At 61.2% G+C, this 24,942-nt stretch overlaps 3 long non-coding RNA genes across 5 annotated transcripts; 2 read left to right on the top strand and 1 right to left on the bottom strand.

Moving 5' to 3' along the window:
• Positions 1-3,213: 3,213 nt before the first annotated feature.
• LOC109497727 lies at positions 3,214-8,543 on the bottom strand. Of its 2 annotated transcripts, XR_006594723.1 has the most exons (3): positions 8,165-8,543; positions 7,666-7,817; positions 3,214-7,363 (listed from the first exon to the last, which is right to left on the bottom strand). It is a non-coding gene; the product is annotated as an uncharacterized LOC109497727 (long non-coding RNA). The 2 variants fall into 2 exon arrangements; XR_002154144.3 differs by lacking the exon at positions 7,666-7,817.
• On the top strand, positions 3,316-18,542 carry LOC109497729. Its single transcript, XR_002154146.2, has 4 exons — positions 3,316-3,732; positions 6,015-6,147; positions 6,238-7,210; positions 15,811-18,542. It is a non-coding gene; the product is annotated as an uncharacterized LOC109497729 (long non-coding RNA).
• On the top strand, positions 8,964-13,334 carry LOC123384102. Of its 2 annotated transcripts, none has more exons than XR_006594725.1 (2): positions 8,964-10,871; positions 11,028-13,334. It is a non-coding gene; the product is annotated as an uncharacterized LOC123384102 (long non-coding RNA). The 2 variants fall into 2 exon arrangements; XR_006594724.1 differs by having other exon boundaries at positions 8,964-10,876.
• Positions 18,543-24,942: the final 6,400 nt, after the last annotated feature.

Below are 24,942 nucleotides of genomic sequence, written 5' to 3'. Positions count from 1 at the left end.
CACCCCGGGCCGTCCAGCCGGTCCCCTCCTCCGCAAGGCCTCCTGGACTGCAAACTCCCCCCCACAAGCCACCCGCGTGCTCAGGGCCCCAAACATCCGGAGGCCCTCCCCCCACCTTCCCCTTTCCGCAGGCTCACAGACGCTCCCACCACTCCCCCCCCCCCAGAGCCCAGCCCCCCACAAGTTCAAGCTGCCGCCTCTGGCCCGGGCTATTGTGCACATCCTTCTCTGCTCCAGTCAGCAGCCAGGGTGGCCCCATTAAACCCTGTCACCTGTGCCCCACCCCTTCTTTCCCAAACAAGCTCACCCCTGCAGCGGAGGCGGGCAAGGCGGATCCGGCCTGCTGTGGGGGAGCCGCGGCGCCCAGAGCTGGAACTGGAGGGGACTGGGTGGGGCGTGCACAACTGGGGTGCGTGCTAGGTGCCTGTGGGGGAGGGGGGCCCGGGGAGGTGGGGCTGGAGCCTTGCAGGGGGCGCCCAGCAAAGGGTGCGAGGGCCTGAGTGAACTTGTACCCGAGTCCCGCACACTCCCCACGCTCCCCCCCTGCTGTCGGCCCCAGAACTACGGGGAAGCAAGGCCTCACCCCTGACCGTCCCTGCAGCCCCCACCTCTGTGCTCTGACCAGACAGCAATGTGACTCAGACACGAGGGTGGCCTGTCTCCCTCCGACATGGGTCACTTGAAGGACTTTACACAGATCCTTCTAAATTGGCACTGGTCACCATTAGACACACACACACACACACACAAATCGTTGCTCTGTAAATACAACTAACAAAATTACATACATTTTTAAATCTTAATTTTGTTCTTGAGAAACGGCACAAAGATGTGATTTCTGTTTCCTCACGTTGAGACACAGGTTCCCCGGACATGCGGACGTCTGTGGCCACGCTGGGGACTGCCTCTCACACACTAGGCTCATAAGCACCTTCGTTAGCGGGCTCGTCCCTCGTGGGGAGTAAATGCCCGGGACCTCGCTGGAGCCGCCCTCCCTTCCCCTCCCCTTCCCTCCTCCTCCCCCTCTCCCCCACCAAGCACCGTTGTCATCCACCGCCATGGGTCGGCATCCCCCGCTGTGTGACAAACACCCCAGGCTCGGTGGCTTCAGGCAACCACCCTTCCGCTCTCATGATTCCGCGCTGGCTGGACTCAACCACGGGCGTAACGTGGGGTCCGTCGCGGGGCCGCGGCCGAACGGAGGCAAGGCCGGGACACCCGGGACGGGTTCGGCCTCCTGTCCAGTGCTGGCCGGGGACGGCGGGCCCGCGGGGACCCTGGCTACGTGTCTCTGAGCCTCTCCCCTGCCCCACTAGCCTGAGCGGCTACGCCCGCACATCCGGCTCCAGCAGACGGCCTTCCTAAAGGAGAGAAGAAAAGCCGGCCCGTTCCCAGTAGTCCGGACCGGGCGGCCGAGCGTCCGTCCTGCCACGTTCTGCCGGCCGGAGCCGAGGGCCGCGGACGCAGGCCCGTCTCCCCACACCTGTGCCTCCTCGGGGAGGGACCACGGGCTCACGGCACAGGGCAGCCGGCACTAGCCTCAGCAGAGGACGTGCGTGGGCCCCGGCTGGCGTGCGGGTGGCCCTCTGTGTGACCGTCCCCCCGCCCCGGACTTCACGCCCGGGAAGGCCAGCTCACGGTCGTGTGGACCCCGGGCCCGCTGCCCTCCTGCGAGGAAGAGTCCAGGGACGTGTCTGCAGCCGGCGGGCAGCTGACGCGAGGAGAGAAGCAGGTGCGAGGTCACAGCGAGACGCCCCGGGGCCGGCACATGGGGGGCAGCCACCACTGGGAGCCCCTGGGCTGGTTTGGAAGCGGGCGGGGGTGTCATCCGCTGGAGACCAGGCGCCCCCGCCCTCCGCCTCCCGCCACGGGTCCTGGGCTGTGAGGCGATGGGAACTTCGCTTTGCCCCGGCCGACCCGACCACGGCACTCGGGGACACGGCAAGGACACTGCCTCTCAGTCTCGGGCTGGCCTGGCTCTCCCAGGCCCCCCCTCCACCCCGGGCACCTACCTTTCCTGCCTGATACCCCCACTTAGCATCAGGCCTGCCCCAGCCCCGATCCCGAGTCCTCCCGGGAGGCCCCTCCCCACGGGGGACAGTGAGGACGCCCGCCCCAAGCCCCAGCTCAACGGAGCCCGCTGTGGGGCCGCCCGTGCTGCTCTCGGCCCGCCTTCCGGGGTTTACGTCGCAGGCCTGGGCCCGGCCCCCTCTGGTCCGTGTGGCTGTCGGGAGTCCCAGGACCTGGATCCTCGAACGCCGTGATCGGAGCCCCTCAGAAGTGCTGCTGGGACGACCACTCAGGCCCACCCCCGCCACCCCCGGCGGGCGCCCAGGACACAACACAGACCTTCCCGGGGCAGCACCAAAGCTCGTGTGCCCAAAACTCAGCGGCCCCTCCTGGTGGTCCCTTTGTGTAGAGCTTGAGTGATGCTGATGGTTCCCTCTCTCTCTGTCCGTCCCTCCTGTCTCTCTGTGGATCTCTGTCTCTGTCTCTCTGTCTCTGTCTCTCTGTAGATCTCTGTCTCTGTATCTCTGGCTATGTCTGTCTCTCTGTCTCTGTATCTGTCTCTGTCTCTGCATCTCTGCTTGTGTGTATCTCACAGTATCTCTGTCTCTTTGTCTCTATCTCTGCCTGTCTCTGTCTGTCTCTGCTTCTGTATCTTTATCTCTGTCTCTCTTTCTGTCTCTGACTATATGTCTTTGTCTCTGTCTCTGTTTCTGTCTATCTCTGTCTCTCTTTAACTCTCTCTGTCTCTCTGTGTCTCTTTGCCTGTTTGTCTCTGTCTCTGTCTCTCCCTGTCTCCCTATCTCTGTCTCTGTCTCTCTTTAACTGTCCCTCGTTGTCTCTGTCCCTCTGTCTCTGTCTGTCTTTCTTTGTCTCTGTCTCTCTATCTCTGTCTCCCACACACACACGTTCCTTGTTTTCCCCTAGGAAGTTACAGCCCATCTCGTGCCTTAGGGACCCCCAGCCTCCACCCTGCGGGGCGCCCCAGCCCTGAAAGGCCCGGAGACGCAGTGACTCTCACGCGGGGAGGTGGTCTGTCCAGCAGAGTCACTCGGGAGCAAGTTCTCTTTTTATGTGGAAGCGGGAGGGTGAACTTTCGGTTGGGAGCGAAAGCTGCCTTGCGTAAGCGCTCGATTTAGAACCGTTTGCTGAAATTAAGCCTTTGTTCACCGGACGTTTTTAGACTAATTTTCAACTCCTGCCAGATGATAAGTAATCTGTTTTATTAGGAAAAATAAAACGTCATATTTGTGCAGGGGTTAAGTCAGACTTCTCCGCCGTGTCACCGGCTCTGCTGTGTGTGGACGCAGCTGCCACGCCCACCCCCTGGACCCGCCCGGGCCCCTCACAGCCCGTGGAGGCGCCTGCAGGGGTGGGCCGTGAGGGGCCCGGGCTCTACCCCCCGAGCACACAGCCGCCGTGTGCGACAGCCCCGGGCCAGGCAGCCGTGTGGACAGCCCCGACTTCAGCCCCGAGACGGGTGGGGGAGGAGTACGGAGCCAACAGTCGTGAGCGCTCACCCGCCCTCTGCTCGTCACGCGCAAGTTCGCTGGACCCTCGCGACTGTCCCCAGGGCAGGTGTGGTTATTACCGACCCGCTACCGAGCGGGACACTGAGGCACAGAGGGATGGGCCTGGCCAAGATCCCACGGCCATTTGCTGGGGACAGGTGTCCTGGCCACCCGCCTACTCCCAGGCGGCCCGACAGGAAGCGCTGGACGAAAGGTAAGTCCCAGGACCGCAAGGGCACATGGGGCCCCGACCCGGGAGTGAGGTTGGATGAGACCTCCCAGAGGAGGTTACGGCCCGGCCCGGGACGCCGCGCTCTGCCGCCCCCGAAGCAGAGGTCGCCGTGGAAGGCCACCAGGGTCACCGCCTGCCGGAACGCACAAGCCGGACGCGGCTGGGCCCGGTGGCCTCAACCAACAAGAGGCCAGCGGCATGTCCCTGGTGCGTCAGCCCAGGGGAGCTGTCTGGGCACGGGGACCCCTGCCTGCCCTCTCCCTCCGCCTCCGCCTCCGCCTCCGCCCGCCTGGGAGCCCCCGTAGGGCGCCGCGCCGGCCGGGCCCTCGCCGTCTCTCACTACCGGGCGCCTCCAGGTGAGCCCGGGCCCGGCCTCCAGGATTCTAGCCGGCGCTGGACGTCGCGGAAGGACACGCCGTCCCCACGGCGCCCCCCCCCCCCAAGGGACCGTGCAGCCACCACGCTATCACGATCGTTGTGCAGTCTGGCACGTGTGGCAGATTCGTTCTGAGCTATTGGGCCTGCACGTCCACGCCGGGGTCGCACCTTCCCGGGACAGGAGTCCCAGAGGAAGAGGAGAGGGAGAACGGGGCAAGAATACTCGAACAAGTAACACTCAAAAAAGTCCCGAGTTCAACGAAAGACCTGATTGTATAGTCTGAAGAAACCGACAAGCCCCGAACAGAAAAAATACGAAGAGAAACGTGGCTCGGTGTGTAACAAACTGCCAGAAAATCTCGACCGCATCTAGTGAAAAGAACCCGCTGTATAGAGGGACACAACAACCCCGCACTGCTCCTCTGCCGTGGCCCTGGCCGACCTGGTGGGCCACCCAGGGGAGCTCGCTCGCCTCTAGGGCCAGGCCTGGGACAGCTTACAGGGCCTCTGCCACTTTCTAGAAGCCAGAGGCCAGTCACGGCCCAGCCAAACTCCAGGCGAGGCAGGAGGCCTCGCTAGTCCCGCGTGATGAGCTCAGCTGAAAGGAGACTCCTCTCTCCCTGCCTCTTGTGATCTGACCTTGGTGCTTCAGGAAAGCGCCCATCTAGACAGTTTCTTGCCATTTACTTTTTCTTTTCCTCTTTGAAAATTAAAAACTTGATAGTTGCTGAGAAACCGAAGAATAAAGTTAATGATATATTCATACAAAACAAAGTTAAGCCATAAATCGGAAAGTGCAACCAGAGATATTAATGAACCAGCACCCTTCACCCCGAAAGCCCCTGATGGGTTCAGACTTCCCCCTCAGAACCGCCACGCCTTTCGCCCCACAAACCCTGCAATCGAACATCCTTCGTTTTCACCAGCGGGGCTCCAAATCACTTCTAAAGAACTTAATCTGTCTAATTTGTCTAACTGCTATTTCAGCAGTACTGTTTTCTATTCTACTGCTAAAGGTTTTTGCAAGCCGGCCTGGGAATCTCAACACCATTGACAACTCTTCGTGCAAAATACATTCTAAATTTCAAATAACGCTTCCTACCTGGGAATAAGGCACCATCTACATTTTTACAATTTTTACTCAAATTATTTAAACTAAATAAATTCAAATTCAAGCTATTTAAACTAACACAGAAACACAAAACACACAGTTTGTCCGTTTCTCTAACCCCCACCCCCTGCCTCTTACAACCACCAATCTGTTCTCTGTATCTGTGAGCTTGGTTTTTGCGGGACGGTTTTGATTCCACGTGTAGGAGAGATCACACGTATTTGTTTCTCTGACGTATTTCACTGAGCATAATGCCCTCAAGGTCTCTCCATGTTGTAAATGGCAAGATTCTATTCTTTATATGGCTAATAGATCGTCTTGTATATATCCTCATCCATCAGTGGACACTGAGGTCGTTTCCATATCTCGGCTGCTGTGAATAATGTGGCAGTGAACATGGCCGTGCGGATATCTCTTCAAGATAGTGATTTCAAAAAAATTTTAATGTTTATTTTTGAGAGAGAGAGAGAGAGAGCAAGAACGCAAGTGGGGGAGGAGCTGAGAGAGAGGGAGACACAGAATCCGAAGCAGGCTCCAGGCTCCGAGCTGTCGGCACAGAGCCTGACAGGGGGCTCGAACCCACGAACCGTGAGATCATGACCTGAGCCGAAGTCGGACGCTTAACCGACTGAGCCACCCAGGCGCCCCTCTCACGGGTTTTTCTATAGGGCCTTCAGAGTCCTCTCCATAGGGCATCATGGCATCTGGAAATAGTGACAGTCTTGCCCTGCCTTTCCATTTCAGTGCCCTTCTCTTTCTTGCCCAATTGTTCCAGAAGGACCTCCAGTTGACTAGAAGTGGTGAGTCTGGGCGTCTCGGCCTTGTTTCCGATCCCAGAGAACAGCTTCCAGCTTCTCACCGTCGAAGACGATGCTAGCTGTGGGGTGTCATATACGGCCTTTATTAGGGTGAGCTATGTTCCCTCCATACCTGCTTCCTTGAGACTTCTTTCACAAATGGATGTTGAATTTTATCAGATGCTTTTTCTGCATCTGCAGGTGTTCTCATGATTTTTATCCTTCACCTGGTCAACGCGGTGAATCCCGTTGGTGGCTGCGTGGCTGTCGAACTATCCTTGCATCCCTGGAATAAACCCCGCTCGGCCGCAGTGAGTGGTCGTGTTGACTGTTGAATCTGGTTTGCTAATCTCTTGTTGAGGATTTTTGCCTCTATGTTCACAAGGATGTAGCCCCGGAAGCACCGTCTGCGTTTTAATTCTTTGGAAACGCATACTCCATGAATGGTAGACGTTAAGAGCTCGCAGTTACCCAAAATGCCCGTTTAACCAAAGACGCCCACTCCCCAACCATCTCACTCAGTGGGAGCTACTGTTGCAAAGGGATCCATCCCCTGGAAGGCTCAGGGATGTGCCTCCAGCAACGACAGCACAGTGGTGGTTTAGGACATGCCTCTAATCCCCCAACAATCCTATGCAGGGTCAGCCCCTTCTCGAGTCATGGCTCGGCAGCAAACCACATCAGTTAACAAATGGACAAAATACGTGGAATCTCTGATCATCTGTAAGGCACCAGACCGATGTGAGGGCTGTTAATAATGAGAACAAACGTGCCGCTGTTCCTGTAGGTCAGCCCTGAACGCACGGCGATCCACGCGCCAATTTTCCAGAGCAGGACGAAGGTGTGGCGGCTTGAAATGGAACGCGAGGTGTAGCGTTGCCTAGTGCCCTCCAGTCACCTCAGCAAACAGCCGGCCTCCACGTGGCTTACAAAAGACGGACCCCAGGAGGTGGGAGAAGTGGAAGAGTGGCTTCCCTGGCGGGAAGGTCCGTCTATCACTGTCTACACCATTTCCCGCATCCTGATCCTGAGGGTCAGTGTGCGGAGCAATTGCGCTTGAGGTGGCTCTGCTGCTGTCACCTTCTTGTCACCTTCAAGTGACAGTCTGCTGGAGGGACGCGCCAGGAGCAGCCCTGCAGAGCGCTGGATGCAGGGCAGGGCGCCCGGTGCAGAGGTGAGTCGGGGAGGGGGAGGAAATGGGGATGAGCCAGCAGTGGGGAGGCAGTAAGTGGGGCTGAGAGAAAGCAGAAGTCTGCGGTTGCAGAGCAGGGCTCGGTGGAGACCCTCCCAGAGCTGCGTCGGGACAGGAGAGGCAGGTGGCCCATATCTGTTGATGGAAAAGGATGATGAGGTGAGAGACTGTTAGCTCTGGGAGATGTTTCCCAGGCCATGTATGCCCACCCCTCCCTCTGCAACATGTGTGTGCACGCACATACACACACACACATGCACACATGCACACGACTGTATACACATGGTGCACCTACCCTTGTACACACACCCACACATGCACACACACCTGTGCACAGATGAAAACGTCAGGACCCAAAGGGGCTACGTGACTTTCCTAGGTGACATCTGGGAAAGGGGAGAAAATGTCACCCAGAAATGTACTAGAATCCCGCCTACCTGAGCTACACTCACTACACATGCCTTGACCGAGGGCTTGTCACTTGGCCTCAGACCCCATTTCCCAAAGGGCAGCTCACTGGGTAGAGCGTTGGTCAGCCCGGGCCTCGCTCGGACAGAAGGGCGCTCGGCGGTGAGTCTCCAAGCGAACCCTGCACGCAAGCAGCCAGTGGCCAGGGGTCCGTCGGAACTGCCACGCCTCCCGGACAGCAGCCCGCCTGGTTCGCTGACCCCAGACCGCACCCCCGGGCTCAGCAGGCACCATGCCGGCCACCAAACACACAAGGAGGCCCGTCCGGGACTGCGTGGTCCTCGCCGGGGCTCCTGGCGCCCCCAGTTCACTCCCACTTTATGGATGAGAACATTGACCTTTTCCCGGGGTCACCGGGTAGCAAAGCCCCCACGGGGCTCCGGTGTGTCCCCGAGGAAGCTGGCCCAGCCGCGGGCCCCTCGCCGCCCGCCCGTGGCTGGAGGCTCGTTTCCCAGGCGCGCCTCTCACCTTGAAGGGAAGCTGGGGAGGCTGGCTGCGCTCCCTCGCGCCTTGGGGTTGGGCCGCACCCTCTGCGTCACAACCAGTCCCCTCTGTGGGCCCTGCCCGGTGCCCGGGGGGCAGGTACTTGTATCCAGGTCTGTGCTCTTTTCTTTCGGACGGAACCGAGGGTGTGTTTCACTCACTCACTGCTCGCTGAGCGCGATCCCATTCTGGCCAGGGTCGGAACTCCGTGCCTTGGGGGGGCCCAACGCCTGTGCCCTCTGCCGTCCCCGGAAATGGACATCTAAGGGTGACGTGTGTGCCGACGCCGCACGGGGATGCGCCCCCGTCGTGTCCGCCCCCTCGGCCGCCCCCACGGGATTGTGACGGTCCTCTCCAGCCCAGCCCCCCCCCCCATTGTCTCACTGCTGTGCCTCACACCTGGGGGCCGCCGAGCTGGGCGGGGGCGGCTTCTCCTCCAACCCGGGCAGGGGCTCCGGGGCGGTGGGTTTTCGGTGGGTGGCCGCCCACCTTTCCTAATTCTACAGGCTGAGATGCGTGCTGCGCCCGGCTGTGGGTGTCCCCACGGCACAGGTAGCCGAGCAGGGACCCGCCCCCTGCGGTTTGCGGCTGCCGGGAGAGGGGTTGGAGGCGCAGAGGGCCAGGGGCGGGGGCTGGGGCGCGGGGGAGAGGGGGAGAGAACGGGGGGGGGGGGGGAGGGGCGGGAGCAGGGGGCGGGGGCGCGGCCTAGGGCTGCACCTGTCTCAGGCGCGGGCAGGTGCGGAGGCGGCCCGCCGGGTGGGAGGGTGGCCGGGCGGGGGGCGGAGGGGAGCTCCGGGCGCGGGTCCGCCAGCACGCCTGGGGCCGGGAGGACTGCCACCCCCCGCCCGCCCCGCGCCCGGGGGTGGGGCGGGGAGGGGGCTCAGCCATCCGCCCCCATTCACAAAGTCAGGCTCGCGGCACCCCGGCCCACCCGGCCCTGCGCCTGCGCGTTCCCGCCCGCGTGTCTCCCGCTCTGGGTCCGGAGCGCATGCGCGGCCGAGGGCGGTTCTTCCCCCTCCCTCCCAGCGCCCAGCGAAAGCTCTCACCTCCCCCACGTCAAAGAACAAAGAACGTCTAGAGCGCCGGGTCCCTGAGGAAGGCTGAGCTGTCAGGGCACCGACCTGCCCGCGTCTGCAGGTTCTCCTTCCGTTTCTTCTTCCGCCTCCCCGAGCTGCAGCGAGCCCCCACCTCCCGCGCCCGGAATCCGCGCTGCGTCAGCCGGAGCCTCGCGGGGAGAAAGAAGGCTTTGGAGTAGGGTCGAGGGGCGACGGGGAGGGGCGACGGGGGGGTCCTTGATGGGGTCACCCAGAGACCGCTGCCACAGTAAAGCAATCTGGACTGGAGGGGGTGCGTCCTGGCAAAGAAGCAGCCCAGGGGTGCTGGCGTGCTCCTCGTGGGAACCGGTGGCGCGGCGCACCCGTGGGCTCTGTCTGCCCAGGGCCCCGCCTACGGGCCACCCTGCCCCCAGGGCCCTTACACGTGCCCTGGCCCGCATCCCTTGGGTCTCTAGGGCGGCCCGGATAGCATCTTCCTGCGCGTTTTCGTGGTTCCAGACGGCGAGGGTCGAACTCTTTCACTGTCGTGACAAGCGCTGCCTCCAGACGCGGGCTGGGGGTCCACCCTGGCTCCTGACGCTAGGGCTGGGGAGAAAGCTAGCTGTCTATTATCCGGAAGTCAGAGTTCTGGGTGATTAAGGGTAAACAGGAAGCCCGCACCAGTGACGGGGTCCCAGGAAGACCCCGAGGCCGCGGGCGGGCCTCACTCTTCACTCCTGTTCCCGAAGCCCAGTGGGGGGAGCACGTGGGGTTCCTTACCAGCGGCGGGGCTGACAGAAGGTTCACGAATAGCACTGTGGGGACGATGCAGACAAACCCACAGCAGTACGACGGCACGTGAAATAACCAGACGAAGATTAACAGGAAGCCCTGTGCAAACCAAGTGTTACCTTCGGAGGTGGCTTCAGATGCTGAAGGTGTCCCCGCCCCCCCCCCCACGTTCCCCTTGCGGGCTCCCTGCATTTCATGGGGGAAACTGTCCCCTCTCGGCGTCAGCCGCCAACCCCCACGCCCACGACGATGCCCAAGGACCGCGGCCTCCCCCAGACTCGCCTCACCTACAGCTCTGCTGACTTCCACCTAAAACCCACGGCACCGAGCTCCACCTCCCAGAGCCCCGGGCTGGATAAAGGACACTGGGAGCCCACAGGAAGGCTCCCCGTCTGCCCGTCCAGCGGCCTCACGCGTGGCCTCCTCTCCAAATTCCCCCCTGACCTCAGGCCACAGCACGGCCGCTCCTCTGCCTCCTCCGGAGCCCCTCCCCGCCCGAATCCGCCTTCGCCCCCCCACCCCCCCCCCCACCCCACCCCCCCCCGTGCACGACTCTGCCCAAGGGCCGTCGAGCAGTAACTTCAGCCACCCCAGGGAAACGCAGCCCAGGCCCGCACAGCTTGGCGGGCCGCCCTCCGCTGGAGGAGCCTTCCCCACGCTGGCCGCCCCCCGCCAGGCTGGACTCCGGCAGGCGGGGCCCACGCTGTCCGTGGCTCTTCCCACACGGCGGCATCCTCCCCGCACCCTGCGGGAACCCGGGCTGATCCTTCAAGACCCAGCCGGCACCGCCCAGGTCGCCGTCACCCGCGCAGACTCATCACAGAGCCGCGTCCCCCTGCACACCGCGGGACCCAGACTGTTCGGCGGTGAGGTTACACGCTGGATGGGGGCACCTCGCAGCCTGGCACGTAGTAGGCGGCCGGGGAGAGTCCGAAGGCGGGGAGCCGCGTCCCTCCTGCCCTTCCGCCGGCACTCACGTCCACTGTCTTTAAAATTGTTATTTCTATCCTTCCTTGTTCCAGAAGGATCTGAGGCGACTTTGATCGAAACTTCACAAAGACTGATTTCCCAGGAGTCCCGGATTAGTTGAGAGCCAGAGGCTTAAAATTATACATTCACTCATTCAATCAATCAGCAAATATTTATTCAGCTCTGCGTGCTGGGAACAGGTTCAGTCCGCGCGGGCCACGAATTTGCACGTCGAAGTCCACGCCGGCCATGAACTTGCACGTCCAGCCCCACCCAGACCACCTCGGGGCCCCAGCTGTGCCTGTGGACCACAGGCCCTGGAAGTGAGCTCAAATGCTTACACGTGGTCCCAGGAGGAAGGCGGGGGCGGGGGAAGCCAGTATCCTGGGCTGAGAAGCCACATTCCTCCCGGCCCCGCGTCACATCCCTGCTCCAACCCTAAGGACACTCTTCAAAGTTGCCGTTCCGTCCAGGTTGAAAACTTGAACGTGGGCCTCCAGGAGCGGTGTGGCGGCCCTGACCGCCACCCCGCCCTGGCACCCAGGGAGAGGCAGTCGGCTTCTCCAGGACTCACACTTGTCACCGTAAACAGGTTGAACTGGATGCCGCCAGAGAGCTTCCTGGCTCTGGAGTTCTGGAATCCTGACGCCCCGGTTCACGCAAGAACACGGAGGAAAACCGTCCAGGGAAGGCAAGGGCATTTCCGAGCTTCTCATCTTAAAGAAAACCGCCAAAAGCAAAGGCTTGGGACACAGCCCTGTGAGCGCCTGGCCAGAGCGCGCGAGGCCTCCGCTGGAGGCCCCAAGGACACTCACTGGCGGCTTTGCTCTTGGCGTTGCTGGCGGACGCGCACGGACACTCCTGTGAGACTGCGCCGTGGTTCACAGGGCCAGGCTGCCACGGGGCTGTGTGGAGAAACGAAGCAGGGGGACGAGTCTGGGGGCCGTGGGGGCAAGAAGGCCTCTCTGGGGAAGGGTCCAGGCGGCGACTGGAGACCGGGGAGAGCTTCCCAGCCCGAGGTGGGAATACGGGGCGGTCCCGGTGGGCCGTAGCTGTCCGGGCGCGGGGCCGGGACGGTCGAGTGGCCCGTGGGGCGGGGTGGGTGCCGGGCCACGTGCCCGTGCAGAGCAGCCCTGACGGACAGAAACAGGGGAGTGAGGTCGGGGCGCCTCACACTGTGGGGCCCCCACTAGCGCAGCGAGCCTGGCCTCGGCCCCCGGAGCAGCCCGCGCTTCTCCGGCAGCCCTCCTTCTGCCCACGAGACGTCACCTCTGGCAGGTACCGGTGCTCAGGGCCCCCCTGGCCGCGGCCTTGACACACTTCCAGGGTTCTTCCCAGCTCATCCGCTGCCCCGGTGCCCTGGACTGGAGATTCAGCATCTGCGTGTTGATCCTGAGCAAGGTGCTGGGGCGCGTCATTAAATGACAGATCGGGAGTCATCTTTTTTCTTAAAGAATACGCCGTTTTTATGAGGCCAGCGTTGGCTGGCGTGAGCACTGGGCTAAGACATCACAAAGAAAACTGCAGAGAAATACCTCTTACAAATACGGAGGCACAAATTCTCAGCGAAACCCCGGCAGACTGACCCCAGCAGGATATACAGTAAGAATTATACCCCAGGACCAAGTGGGATTTATCCCAAGGATGGGCTAGAAACAGCGCATCAGATCCCGAGAAAGCTATTTTTTAATGTTAGATGCGAGCTTTTAACACGTTGAACGCACCACACCTGGCCGCGTGGGGTGACACGCCGTGTCCGGGGCTGCCGGGGTGACTACGAGAGCAGGGCGGGGAAACACAGACATGCCCCTCCCACCGCGAGGTCTGGAGCCGCGGCCCGAGGTCGGCTGTCAGCCGGGCAGAGGCCCCCGGGGCTCTGGCAGAGGGTCCCTCCTTCCCTCCCCTGGCCTTTGTTGCCTGCTGCCGCCCTTGGTGTCACTCAGCTTGTGTACGTGCTGCCCCAGCTTCTGCACCCGCCGTGACCTGGTTCCCCCGTGCGTCCCTATGTGTCCCTGTCCCTCCTCCCCTAAGGGTGCCAGCCACTGGACTTCGGGCCTCAGCCAGTAGGAGCTCACCTTAACTTGACGGCATCTGCAAAGGCCCTATTTCCAAATAAGGTCAATACACAGGCCTAGAGGTTAGGACTTAAACGTGCGTTTCGGGGGCACATAATTCAACCCCCGAGAGGCTGCGAGAGTCGGCCTTTTCCAACGCATTTCACTGACTTCGCCTTCTTTGGCTGCAGAAGCGCGGCTGGGCAACTGTGTCACCTTGAAGGGCCCCGCTGACCCTACTGATTTATGTTCCTCACCGTTTCCTGTACTATTTGCTGTGTTTCAATCAATTTATATTTAAGTTTTCTGGGTTTTGGGGTGCTTTTGCTTCAGGTTTTCATTCTATAAGCACAGAGCATTACACAAGCTCTGTTTGTGAGCTACTAAAGAGGACTTCCACCGGGGAATGTGCCCCGTGCTAGACGGTTTAAGGAGTCCGCACCCTCCCAACGTGCAGGGAAGCCCGCGGCCCCCACGCCACGGCCGCAGCTCCCTGGCCCACCCTTGACTTGCAGAAAACCGGGAAGAACGGGGGCAGCCCCCCACCCTGGCCGGCCGACCCCAAACCCTGCAAAGCCTCTGAGTTCCTCCACTCAAGGAGGGTCTTCACGCGGAGCGGGCCCCTCCCCACCTCGCGCCCCACGTCTCGTGGCCTTTATTCGCTTGCACACCTGCCGTCCTCGAGGATGGAAGGCCGCCCGACTCAGTCATCCCTGTCTGATTCATTACCGCCTGGCTCGGCCATCCCTGCTCCAAACAGCCGCGGAGATGCCCTGGCGAGCCGCTCACGCGGGGCTCTCCTCTACCGCGACGTGCAGACCCCCACCCGCCGTGCTTGTCCAGAACCCAGGTGCAGCCCCCACCCCTCCCGGTGTCCGTGTTGCCCCTGGGGGGCCTCGGGCTGCCCTCAGCCTCAAAACGGGCCACGCTGAACCCCGTGAACTCCATCCCTTCTCTTGGGCCCGGGGCTCCCTGACGGGGGTCCAGAATGCTGCCCCCCGCTGGTCAGGCCCTGTGAGCAGCCTGGATGTAGGTGCTCCCAAAAGGCCAGACTGGCCCACGGGCGAGCGGAGACCCCCAGCCTCCGGAGCCGGTGCCCCTGCCGGAAGGGACTGGGGCGGGGGGGGGGACGCACCCGCCCAATGCCGCCCCATGCAGGCAGGAAGTGTCACCCCTTGACTCGGCCAAGGCACACAGGGCCTGTAGCAGAAGGTTTAAAGGTCGTTAGCGTTTGTCAGTAAAAAGCAATAGGTATTTGTACGCAGCGGCATCTGCGGGAGCAAAAGAGATCGGTCCTCAATCACCACGAAACCTCTGCTCATTACGCAGCATCATTTTCGGTTATTAACAGGCAGCCGCGAGCCACCGACATTTTGCACGTTTCCTCCAGGACGCGTCGGGGACACTTCTGGCACTCAGTTTGTCATTTTCATCAGTGTCTTTCGCCAATTGACCGGCCCGGCCCCAAAACCTCACACTGTCACTCATCATAAGTGAATTTATCCACATGGACGTAATCAGAATACACATGAGAGTTCTGACTGTTTGCATACGAAATTACTTCATTCTCCACGCTTCAGAAAAATTCAGTTTTGCATAATAAATGATGATAAGGTCCAGTTGACAATTACATAGGTGGGAATTGTATGAGGAGACGCCCGGAATTTCAATGGGCTGGGAGTGTGTCTGCAGGTTGCTCGAGCAATCAGCCGCGAGGCCCGGTCCCCCGATGCCGGGGGCGAGCGCCGGGCTCCCAGCCCCCATCGGAGCCCGCCTCGCCCACACCGCAGACTGGCACGTCTCCTGTTTGTGTCTCCTCCTGCGACACATCCTCCAACCGGCTTAGATGCACAGTCAGGCGAATATTAAAATTAATTAGGCTACTATTGTCACGCGGAGAAACAGCAGCTTTCTGGAAAAAATCCTCCAGGGACGCACCCCCCACAAACAAGCGTCTGGACCGGCCTTGCTCTGCAAAGAACACGGCCCAGGACCCTCTGAGTGACTCGGGTGTGGACTCGTGACGCCAAAGAAGAAACGAGAACAGGGGCGCTTGGGGGCTCAGTCGGTTAAGCCTCCGACTCCTGGCTTCCGCGCAGCTCGTGATCCCGCGGTTTGCGAGTTCGAGCCCCGCGTCTGGCTCCCCGCTGACCGCGTGAAGTCTGCTTGGGATTCTTTCTCTGCCCCTCTTTCGCGCACGCTCTCTCTCTCAAAACCAATAAATAAACCTAGAAATTTTTTAAATAAATAGATAAGGTTTAAAAAGAAAAAAGAAGAAATGAGAACAAAGTGCGTTCTGGGTTTTCCAAGGACCGCCAGTCTCCGTGACTCACGAAGGGGCTCTGTCTGCTCCAGAGACAAATGTGCTTTTATGTCTGATTACACTGGTCTAGGGACAGCATTGTCATTTGGTTCATTAATCAGCTGCGTCTCTCATGTTCTAACCTACTTATTGCATCCAGCGGAGGGCCCGCAAAAGTCACCGTCCCCCCCTCCCCACTGTGTACCTCCTTCCCGACGCCACGCCCACAATCGCGGAAGGTCCCCGGCAGCCAGAGGTGCTGACACTGACCACCGACCTGCCTCGCTTCCTGAATCACAGCCGCTTCGGCCGCTGGGGTGACCACGGACCCCCCCGCCTGGGAAAACCAGGAAAACCGTCTCCATTTGTGGTTAAAAAACAAATCCACACGCTTTGACATAATCCCAAACACCTCTTCCCTTTGTCTGCAAAACGGACTCGTACGTTCTCACCTAAAAAATTCCTGTATTTTCTCCACAGACGCGTCTGCGTGTTGCAGCCCCTGGAGACGTGAGTCTCTCAGACGCCGTGGCGGTGAGGCGTGGGGTGTCTGCACACTGCAGGGCCCGCCACCCCCCCTGCGGTCACAGGGGCTCCCCCGGGTCCGGCTCAGCTGCTAGCTCTGGGCATCCGTGTTCGAGGCCTCATCTCGCTGGATCTGCCAATGATCCCGCGTCGAGTGACAGTCGCTGTCATTGCCCGCTGACAGCAGTGAGGGAATGAAAAGTCTGGAAGGAACAACGCGTGCCTGGCCCCCGACGGGTGGGGTGGCCCCGTGTGATCCCGCACATGACACTGTCCTCACCTGCTCCCGCCTTCCGGGGGCTGCGGAGAATCCTGCCCGCGTAGGCTTCAGGGTTACGTGGGGGAAAGCTGGCTCGCCCCCTGCGTTCCCACAGGCATGTGCAGAGAGAAATGTCACCAGATTCGCCGGATCTGAAATCTGCCGGGAGACTGGGGAGGAAGCCTCTGCCTTCAGAATTTGGCCGCAGCCAGATAGACAGGAAAACGCTGCATTCGACCCTACGGAACAAGATGGAATTCAGCGGAAACGTGAATGACTCCGGAACCGGCTGGTTGATTCCGGGAATATGTGTGACAGAGACCTGTGCACCTGCACGGTGCCTCAAGCACCTGGGTGTGACTCAGTCTGGCCAGGGCACGTCTCCAGGGATGGTCACCTAGGGGCTCACTCAAGCAGCTGTCCCACCCTGTCCCCCACACACCAGTGCAGAAACGTTAAGCATCCCTTCCCTGGGTGGACCTGGCCCTGAAGCCTGGGTAGATCTCCTCCTCGCTCAGGGGACATGCTCCATCCAGAAACGCCAGACCACAGAGACGCCCCCCCCCCCCCGCCGTGATGCCTTCCTTCCTTGTGACGTCCCCTCTGTGACAGCCCCCAGGACACCCTTGCACACAGCCTGGCGTCTGGGGTGGTGTCTCCAAGCAGAAGCCGCCATCCGGCTCCCCCAAGTGTTGCTGTGAAGGCCACCAGACCCCGCAGTGGCCACCGAGGACCCCTTTCCCTCAGCACCTGCCCCCACAGCCTCCAAACCCGCGACACTCAAGGTTGCCCGGGGTGAGTCCTAGGGAGACGTGGTGAACGGGACCACCAGACCCCCAGCCTGCACAGCTAAGGCACCGCACCGCCCTCCCCCACCCCTGCCGGAGACAAGCTCGGCCTCGGGAGAGAGGCCCCAGGAACAACTGAGGGCAGGGGGTGGCTTTGCTAAGAGGGAGCCGCCCCAGAAGCCTGCACAGAGAGTCGTAAGACCCGTGCCCTTCGGCTCGCACACCACGCGAGGTTGGCAGGCCCCCCTGCAAACCACTGACGCGGCACCAGGGAGAGCGACAGACGTGGACGTCCCACAGCGGGCTGGCAGGTCCCCACCCTGGCCAGCAGGCTTCGCAGAGCCTGACCCGTAAAATCAGTGCTCGTCCAAAGATGCCCAAGCTTTGGGGGGGGGGGGGGAGAGAAGTACCTATTTATGTATTCAATCTATTTAACAAAAACTTCATAGAAAATATTATCCAGACATTCAGAGAGTGTTGCAGCCATGAAACGGAAGTAAGATGCTATGTAAAACACAGAGGGGGGCCCCTCGGTGGCTCAGTCGGTTGAGCGTCTGACTTCAGCTCAGGTCATGATCTCAGCAGTTCGTGGGTTTGAGCCCCGGGTCTCAGAGCCTGGAGCCTGCTTCGGATTCCATGCGTCTCCCTCTCTCTCTGCCCCTCCCCTGCTTGCGCTCTCTCTCTCTCTCTCTCTCTCTCTCTCTCTCAAAAATAAATAGACATTTAAAAAATTAAAACAAAAAAAGAATATTCAAAGAATAAGAAGGAATTCTTGTGACAACAGTATAAAATTGTTGATTGAGTGGAAGAAAAAGCCGAGGAAACCTCGCCAAAAAGAAAACTAAGAGCTGAAACAGGACAAAAAGGTAAGAAAAGTATATTCAGCCGAGGGGGCCTCACAACTCGAAGTGAGGGGTCCAGAACAGAGAGCAGAGGAAGGGGCAGGAGGCTGTCAAGGTCACAGGCCCGGAGGAAGGGCGTGACCTCGTCCACCTGTACCAGCGGACGAGACGAGATGAGACGCGCGCTGGTGACCACAGGTCTCAAGCCACCGAGAAGCGAAGACTCCAGAAGGTCAGGAGGAGAGGCAGGGCGCTGGGAATCAGGACGACGGGGACACCTCCGCTGAAACCCAGGAAGCTGGAGCACGCGGGGAGTGGCCTCTGGGGGGAAGTCTTGTCCAACGCAAAACTATATCCGCGGGCAAATACGTCAAGGATGGAGAAAGAATACGCGTATTTTTAGACAGGCGTGTCCTCAAAACATTCATCTCCCACACGTCCCCTCTCCGGAAACTACCACAGAATGTGCCACGTCAGGGCCAGGGAGCAACCCCGACGGGAGGCCGTGGCTGTGGGCAGCGGGGTGAGGCTCGCCAGGTGAGCGGGGAAGGAAGCCCCCGGTGGCGCCCTCCACCCAGGGGCGCCTGCCAAGGTGGGAGGAGGACGCGACACGCCCGGGACACATCAGCCGTGAGACGGAGGGTCGGACACCAGGACCAGTTGCGCATCCTGCGGGGAGGCGTGGGTCTGGAGAGCGTGGCCGCATCAACAGCGTCCAGGAGGAGGCGTCTCTAAAAGGACGGAGCCCTCACTGATTCCAAGAAAAAAACAAAATTTAATACAAGAAATGAAACCTAATTACGATATTGAGTGGCTCCAGTTCTGAATAATATTTACAGTGTAATCCTGTAAGCATTAAAAATTATGTTATAAGGGGGGCGCCCGGGGGGCTTAGTCAGTGAAGCGCCCAACTTTTGATTCCGGCTCAGGCCATGATCTCACGGTTCGTGGGTTCGAGCCCCGGGTCCGGCTCCAAGCTGAATGTGGAGCCTGCTTGAGATTCTCTCTCTTTCTGCCCCTCTCCTCCTCTCGCACGCACACTCTCTCTCTCTAAAACAAAAATATTTTTTTTAATTTTAAGTAAAAAACAGTGAGTGGTATAGGTCAAGAACCACCTGGAGAGATTTTCAGGCTGCCGATGTTGGGGGGGGCCCCCTCCGGGGAGCAGGTGTCGGGGGGGCCGAGGTCACATGGCCAGTCGGTCGCCCGGGCACGGTTGCTGCTGGGACGGCCACCTGTCAGGGGGACGCGGGTGCCACCACGGCCGCTCGCCCTCCCCTCAGGGGGCAGGTCCGCCCAGCGGGCACTTGCGTGGGGGTCATCCCGGCATCGAGTCCCAAAGGGAGGTGTGGAAAGCGGAAGTTGCCATTTCTGCGTCTCTGCCCCCACGCTTGTTGACCCAGGTTCAGTGGCTTCAGGGAGACACAGAGGGGAACCTCGACTGATGTGACTTTCTCTGCTGACTTGGCCGCTGCTGAGGACTGGGTCTGGGTCTGGGCCGGCAAGCTAGCTTCGCACGGGAGCAGCGAGCCACCCTCTGGGGTCTCCTGTCCGCAGCCTCGGCAGCTTGGGGCAGGGATGGGCGTGGCCGTGCTCCAGGTGGGGGCCGGTCCGGCCTGCAAACCCCCAGACTCGGCGGGTCAAGACTGTCAAAACAGCCCCAGCGGGGCTCCCAGCGCGGCACGGACGTCTCCAGAAAGAGCATCGGTCGACTCGCGCAGACGCGTGTAAGTCACACTTAGCGACCTGGGGGTTGGGGGGAGCGGATTCCATCTCACTGCAAAGTCAAGGCCTGCAGCCGCTGTACAAAAACTGAATGTTCCGCAGTGACCAGACGTGGAATGTTCTAAGCCCAGACAGAAACACCTGACTTACAGGCAGGACGAATACTCCCTTAACGTGCTGGTCAGGAAGGTCCCGGGGAGGCTGCACAAGCGCGGAGAGTCTGGGCGTGGGCACCGCTGTTTCCTCTTTCCCCGATGTCCCCTGATGTCCCCGCAGGCTCGGGGAGCCAGCTCTGGGTGACACGGTGCAGCCGCAACACCGTGCAAACGCCTTCCCCCGCTGCGTCCTGGCCAAGGGGACCGCAGGCCCGAAAACGCTCCGCGTGCCCGTCCTTGAGCCGCCCGAGTCCACCCCGGGGGCCTGACGTCTTACAAGCACACGTCCTGCTAACCAGCGGCTGGGATCCGGGGCTCAGCCCTGGGGCAACACGTTCTGCGACCCGAAACCCACGCTCGCGAACAGACGCCCCCGGGCCCCAGAGGGGGTCCCACGCGCCTGCCCCATGCCTCACGGGGCTGCACCTCTGCCCGTGCCAGCAAAACACGACCTCACGGGGAGAACTGGGCGTCCACGCGCCAGGGAGAGAGGCCTCGGGAGAAACCAGCCGCGAGACGCCTGCACCTGGGACCTCCCGCCTCCAGGACGGAGACAGATAAACTTGGTGGTGACGCCCCCTGAGGGATGTGTTCTGGGGGCCCGGGCTGACTGGAACGCGGGAGAGGCCATCGGGGGCCTCGACAGCCGCAGAGAAATGAGACACCTCCCTCCCCTCGCACCCCTGCTCCCACCTGGTAGGGAGGGCCTCCCCCGGAAGTTTCTCTGCAGGAGAGTGAGCCCAGGCATGGGTGCCGTGGGGCAGGCGGCCGGGTCGGGGAGAGGGGGCAGCCAGACACCAAGGGCTCCTAGGCCCTCAAAATGTCATCAACCACGGGCTCCAGCAGCCCATGAGCCACAGCCTCTGCGTCCTCCCTGCCAGCCTGAGGCGAGGGAAGGTCCCCAGGTGCTCACCTGGGAAGGCAGGGCATTGTCTGGATTTGCCCAGGGATATAGATGCTGGCTTGGGAAGCAGCTGTGGAAGGAAGGAAGGAAGGAAGGAAGGAAGGAAGGAAGGAAGGAAGGGAGGGAAGGAGGAGGGGAGGAAGGGAGGAAGGGAGGAAGGGAGGAAGGAAGGGAGGAGAGAGGGAGGAAGGGAGGGAGGGAGGGAGAAGGAAGGAAGGAAGGGAGGAAGGAAGGAAGGAAGGAAGGAAGGAAGGAAGGAAGGAAGGAGAGAAGAGAGAGAAGGAGGGAGGAAGAAGGAAGGAAGGGAGGAAGGAAGGGAGGAAGCAAGGAAGGGAGGGAAGGAGGAGGGGAGGAAGGGAGGAGAGAGAGAGGGAGGAAGGAAGGGAGGGAGGGAGAAGGAAGGAAGGAAGGGAGGAGCAAAGGGAGGAGAGAGAAGGAGGAAGGGAGGAGGGAAGGAGGGGGAGAGGGAGGAAGGGAGGGAGGGAGAAGGGAGGGAGGAGGGAAGGAAAGGAGGAGGGAAGGAAGGGAAGAGGGAAGGGAGGGAGGAGGGAAGGGAGGGAGGAGGGAAGGGAGGGAGGGAGGAAGAAAGAAGAAAGGGAGGAAGGAAGGGAGGGAGGAGGGAAGGGAAGAGGGAGAGAAGAGAGGAGGGGGAAGGGAGGGAGGGAGGAGGGGAGGGAGGAGGGAGAAAGGAAGGAGAGAAGGAGAGAAAGGGGGAGGAAGGAAGGAAGGGAGGAGGGAAGGGAGGGAGGGAGAGAGAGGAGGGAAGGGAGGAGGGAGAGAAGAGAGAGAAGGGGGAAGGAAAGAGAAGGAAGGAAGGGAGGGAGGAGGGAAGGGAGGAGGGAGAGAAGAGAGAGAAGGGGGAAGGGAGGGAGGGAGGAGGGAAGGGAGGAGGGAGAAAAGGAGGAAGGAGAGAAGGAGAGAAAGAGGGAGGAAGGAAGGAAGGCAGGAGGGAAGGGAGGGAGGGAGAGAGGAAAGGAGGAGGGAGAGAGGGAGGAACGGAGGGAGGAAGAAGGAAGGAGGGAAGGGAGGGAGGGAGGAGGGAAGGGAGGAGGAAGAGAAGAGAGAGAAGGAGGAAGAAAGGGAGGAAGGAAGGGAGGGAGGAGGGAGAGAGGGAGGAAGGGAGGCAGGGAGGAGGGAAGAAGGGAGGAAGCAGGCAGGGAGGGAGGGGAAATCCAGGAGACCCAGACAGTCTGCTGAGAGGCCGCGTTGCCCCCAGCCGGCACGGCTGCCCCGGTGCCCTTGCAGAGCAGGGGGATGAGGCGAGGGTCCCCCCCCCCCAACCCCGAAGCCAAGGAGTCGAGCCGGCCTGGAGCGCAGCGGGCCCAGGGTGCCGGCGTAGGGAGAGGCTTGCACTGCACTTGGGCCCTTCGCCACAGCCGGGAGCCACAGGCCTTCTTGCTCCGGGACAGAGAGAGGGGCTGCCTGCGAGCGTGGGCCCCGGGGGTGCGGAGCGCGGGGGGGCAGCAGGGCCAGGGCTGCGGCGCTCGAGAGGACCGTCCTGCCAGGTGCTCGCGGCTCGGTCCTCCGTGGGCCCGCTGAGCCGCCCCCCTGCTCTGAGCGGAGTCCCCTGCCAGGCGGCCGGCGGGAGCCCCGGGACAGCACAAGCACAGCCCGGGGGCCGGCGCCCGCGCAGCACAGCGTCTGACGGTCTCTGGCACCTGCCGGTCCGGGCGGGACGGGCTCAGGCCGGGACCCCGCTGGCCCTGCCCCGGACCCACAGGGAGCCCACAGGGGACAGAGCCCAGCTCCCGCTTTGTGAGAGCCCTTCTGCCAAATGCCGAGAAAGGGGTTTCACACGATCAAACGTACGTTCAGATGTTCTGCTGAGGTGCGAATAGGGAGAGGGAGGCTCCGAGGTGGCGAGAGGGACGGAGCCGCTAAGAACAGCGCCCACAGGAGCCGGGCTGCCCCTCCCCTCCCCCCGCACCGCCGTCCCCACACCCAGCCTGGCGACACCGGCTGTGGCGCACGGATCCCGGCCGCGGGCCCGCGGAACACGCGGGGGCCGCCTGTGAAGCCAGACAACCGCCTGGGCCCTCCCAAATGTCACTGCCGCCGAGGACAGAAAGACAAGTCTGAGGGACTGTTCTGGAAGGAAGAAACGCGAAGAGGCATGATGGGTCTTTGATTTTAAGCATGTAAATAGTTTTAAAATATTTTAAATCATTTAAAATGATTCCTAAGGGGCGCCCCCCGGGTGGCTCCGTCCGTTAAGCGTCCGACTCCCGGTTCCAGCTCAGGTCACAATGTCACGGCGTCGTGGGACCGAGCCCCGTGGCAGGCTCTGTGCTGACAGTGTGGACCTGCTTGGGATTCTCCCTCTCCCTCTCTTTCTGCCCTGCCCCCGCTCGCACTGCCTTTTCGCTCTCAAAATAAATAATCTTAAAAAATTATTTTAATTTTTTTTTCAACGTTTATGTATTTTTGGGACAGAGAGAGACAGAGCATGAACGGGGGAGGGGCAGAGAGAGAGGGAGACACAGAATCAGAAACAGGCTCCAGGCTCTGAGCCATCAGCCCAGAGCCTGACGCGGGGCTTGAACTCATGGACCGCGAGATCGTGACCTGGCTGAAGTCGGACGTTTAACCGACTGTGCCACCCAGGCGCCCCTTAAAAAATTATTTTAAATAATAAGTCCCACACAGGCAATTATTGAGACGACGGCAAAACTGAAAATCGCCGCGCGGCAAATAAAAGTACGATTTTACATTTCCTACCCGTGATTTTCTTGCCGCGGTTTATAGCAGCGTCTCCGTTCTCCGGATCCACGATACTGACAAGCCCCATCACGTGTGCGTCTCCCTCTCAGACGGCTGAGCCAGTAAAAACCACGCGTGTCAGCAGGTGCGCACACACACGCCCCCCCCCCCCCCCCCGGGAAGAGACGGGACGTCTGTGAATGGACACAGATGCGGGCGGGGTCGAGACGGCGCGCTGTTGTGCAACGTTCCCGTGGGTCTGCCATGTTTCCAGGAGAAACTTGGACCCCAAGACCGCAGATGAGCAGGTACAACCTCTGACGACCGGAAGGCACAGGAAGGAAGATCCAGCGAGAAGGTGGGGAAATGTTGGGCTTTGGCTTCGGGAGCAGCGAGTCTGATGATGAACGCCCAAGGCGGGCTCGTGAACGCAACGGAACCGAAAGCCCTGTCTTCGGGCCGCTCCCAGGATGGAGGAGCGTGACTGCGGCCGCGGAAATGCCAGGCCGCCGCCAACGAGACAGGCCGCGTCGCCTCCCGCCCCGGGAGGCGATGAGAACAGGCAGGAGGCCGGCGATCAGCAGGAGACAGGGAAGGAGTAAGCGGCGAGGAAGAGCCACGATGCGTGAGACTCAGTGAGGCCGCGGAGACACCCCGAATCACCGTTCCCACCGCAACGGCCGCTGAACGTCATTGTCAGCCAAAGGGAGTCTCAAATTGGAAGTTTCAGAAAGGCAGTTTTTAAGAACACGTCTGAAGATAATTTGGAAAACTGAAAGCAAAGAGGCACGAAAGATAAATCAGGAAAATACTGCTGACGACCGGGGAGAAGAGCCCCAAGTCCAGCAGGCCGCCCAGCACCCCGAAAGTGAGAGTCGGAGGAGGCTGGGCCCCCGAGCCTGCAGGACAAAGTCAGCGGAGCGCTGAGGGCGCGAGGGGCGGAGGCGGGCGGCTCTTCTGCCCCCAGGACACAGGTGGCGGGTGCCTCGGGCTGCACGGGCCGCCACGGCGCCACGGCCCCCTTTCAGAGCACCGGGAGACTGAGGCACCCGAGCTCAGGAAAGGACCGGGTCCACGCGGACACCCCAGCTTTGCGCGGAGGCCGGGACCCTCGGCCCGCTCTGCTTTGCCAGCTGCTCCCCTGGACCTTTGAAGGGGCGGCGGAGGGAGGCCGCAGGCTTCGGCTCCTCTTCCCGACTGTGCCCGCCGGCTCCCGACCCCACCCTGCGTTCCCCGCACTCAGCAGTCGGGCCCCGGGTGTCGCCCCGGCCAGGGCAGCTCAGAGCCCGGGTCCCCGGGCACGGCACCAGCCGAGCCGTCTGGGCTTCTGTCCGCGGGCCTCCCCCAGGAACGTTCCAGCAGCTCGGAGGCCCCTCCCGTCTGCAGCCTGCCGGGGCTCCGCCCGCACCCGCCGCCACAAAACACCTAGTGCTCCCCGTCTGCTTTCCTTTTCAGTTTATTTTTTTTTATATTTAGTTGACGCTTCTTTTAATTAGCATTTCTCTGTGAAATAACTGGTGTGGTTCGTGTCTGCTGTGGATCCTGGGCGGGTCTGTGGTGGAGGCACCCAGCATACCCCTCACGGGAATTGCCCAGGGGACGCACGTCGCTCACAGGTACGCCAGGACAGCATCCGCGTTCACTAACCGCCCTGGAAACCCGCGTGGAAAGATGTTTGAACCCTGACGGGGTGCCCTGCGGGGCCCTCTCCTAG

This window comes from Felis catus, chromosome A2 (assembly GCF_018350175.1).
Source record: "Felis catus isolate Fca126 chromosome A2, F.catus_Fca126_mat1.0, whole genome shotgun sequence".
In the NCBI taxonomy this organism is placed as follows: Eukaryota; Metazoa; Chordata; class Mammalia; order Carnivora; family Felidae; genus Felis; species Felis catus.
The sequence above is the reverse complement of the archived record's forward strand: the minus strand, read 5'-3'. Positions and strand labels throughout refer to the sequence as shown.